Source organism: the organism of the source record quoted next, unplaced genomic scaffold (assembly GCF_019419815.1).
Source record: "Pyrus x bretschneideri cultivar Hongxiangsu unplaced genomic scaffold, Pyrus_bretschneideri_v1 Contig42, whole genome shotgun sequence".
Taxonomy (NCBI): domain Eukaryota; kingdom Viridiplantae; phylum Streptophyta; class Magnoliopsida; order Rosales; family Rosaceae; genus Pyrus; species Pyrus x bretschneideri.
The window spans coordinates 1,711,693-1,713,956 of record NW_025999746.1 but is presented as its reverse complement, the minus strand read 5'-3'; the positions used below and the strand labels follow the sequence as shown (position 1 = coordinate 1,713,956).

At 35.3% G+C, this 2,264-nt stretch overlaps 1 non-coding gene across 1 annotated transcript; it reads left to right on the top strand.

Annotated features, from left to right (window-relative positions):
* Positions 1-1,541: 1,541 nt before the first annotated feature.
* Positions 1,542-1,615, top strand: TRNAV-AAC. Its single transcript has one exon. It is a non-coding gene; the product is annotated as a tRNA-Val (tRNA).
* Positions 1,616-2,264: the final 649 nt, after the last annotated feature.

The window sequence follows — 2,264 nt, the reverse complement described above, 5'->3', positions numbered from 1 at the left end:
GATGTCAACTCCGAAATTGCCACCATAATCCCATAAACCATATATTTCAATTTAATCGTCATTGTCGTTTACGTTTACACTCTATTATTCTCACCAAATTTCATTTTTCAGATTTTCTTTTTTGAAAACATGATGTTTTAGTGAATGCAGATAGATGAACGGTTCGGCTCGTTGACATCATGTTTAGATTTTTACAGTTAGTGAAAATATTGCTCTGAGTTTATAAAGTCTCTAGGAACTATATAACATTGACTCATATTTCAATTAACTATGAACATCAGAACATGACATCAAGGATCCAAACCGTTCATTTTTATGCATCCGCTAACACATCATATTTTCAAAAAGAAAATCTGAAAAACGAAATCCGATGAGAAGAGTAGAGCGTAAATGACTCTACTGTTAAATGTAAATCTAGGGTTTATGGATTACGGTGTCAAATTTTGGAGTTAACCCCTTCACGAAAGGTGTAAAGGTTGTCATTATGAGTGATTGTATATGCTTCATTTTATATTTTTCACACTTCTACATTAATGTTAGGAATTTTATTAATTTTTCATCCAAACAATGAACACTGTTCATGAGGATTTGGAAGGTTTTAAAAACCAAAACGACGATGCAGCCATAGTCTAAATGTAGAAGATGCAAACATGAGCGCTTGTATATTATTTTCACACTTTTACATGAATAATTATGAATTTTTATTTATTTTGAACTCCTCTAAGAACATTACTCACAAGGGTTTGTAGTTTTAAAAATTCGGATGATGTATCAATCGTCAAAGCGTAAAGAATGCAATCACGAGCGTTTGCATATTTTTTCACAGTTGTAAATTAATTTTATAAATTTTTTAATGTGCTTTGAATTTTTTTAATCTCACTTATGTGAGAGTAAATACTATGGCCATAATACTAAGTTTTTTAGTGATTTAAAATTATCAAACTAACTTTTTTCTTATTCGGATGAAACGGGTTACCTATGAGTAAACTTGATTAACGGGGTCTTAGCGTGTGTCCCAATAACAACCTGATTAATTAATATGTTGACCCGACATCCTTTATTTTTGTATTGTTTTAAGTCGGATTAATAAGTCGTGTAATAAATAGTTATATCTACTTTCTCTATACGTTTCTTTGGGAAGAAGGGGGAAATGACACTAAAAATGTTTATGCATGAGATAAAACATATTTTGTGCCCAAAGCACATGCCATAAAAAGCCCCGATCGACAAGAATACTAGTTAGGCACACGCAGGCTTGGCTGCGCATTACATGCAAGAGGCGTGGCCTCGGTAACTTCGCTCAGTAGATGAGACACCGCATTCGCGTACGGGCCACTTAACTAAGCATGAGGAATAAGTCCAGCATGATATCCAATGTGACGCATTAATGTTGGTTGCATTGATTTTCCATAGGTACTGCAAGCGCTTTTGGGTGAAATCCTAACGGTTTAAATCGCCAACTGTCTTAGGCTCAGCCCAGGGACAGGCCTCTCTACTTCCCATTTATATTATATAAAATTATTTGGCCACTGGTTAACAAAGGTTTCGTGGTGTAGTTGGTTATCACGTCAGTCTAACACACTGAAGGTCTCCGGTTCGAACCCGGGCGAAGCCACATCCTATTTTGCGCTTAATCCTTCTATTTTTTTTCTTCCTGTCTAGCGTATTGACTCGACTGCACCGAGCGGGGCCGGTCAAATGTAGATCCAATTCAAAATCTCAGTGGACCCTTCTTATTTCCACCTATGTAGATTTAAGGGTTTGAATGTTGTTGGCGGTTGGATATGCTAATATTTTAATACTTTTGTTTTCAATTGCCGACTTGCTTAGTGTACAATCTTGCGACATCAACACATCGATGGACACATCATTAGATACAATCCTACTGGTGGGTTATAGTGTAGGTCTGCATTTTTATATGTTTTGACTAAGGTTTTAAAACGTAAGGACCATCTCCAAATTCATAATTTTGAACCCAACCCTCATATCAAGGGCTTTAAAGCTAGTTGCAGAGAATGAATTAATGAAATGAATTCATTGTTATGTGATGTCACTGACTCAATAATGTATTGCTCCATTTAAGTTTATACTCACATGACAATGCCTTTTTGGATCGAGACGTCATTGTAGCAGCAAACCCATTCTATAAAAGTTGCTCTCATAATTATGACCAACTCTTGTGAGTAGAGTAATATTTTTTTCACCTTATAATGCTTGAACCAAAATTTTCCTTTGATTTTTTCTTGTTGGCTTTTATGCACGCT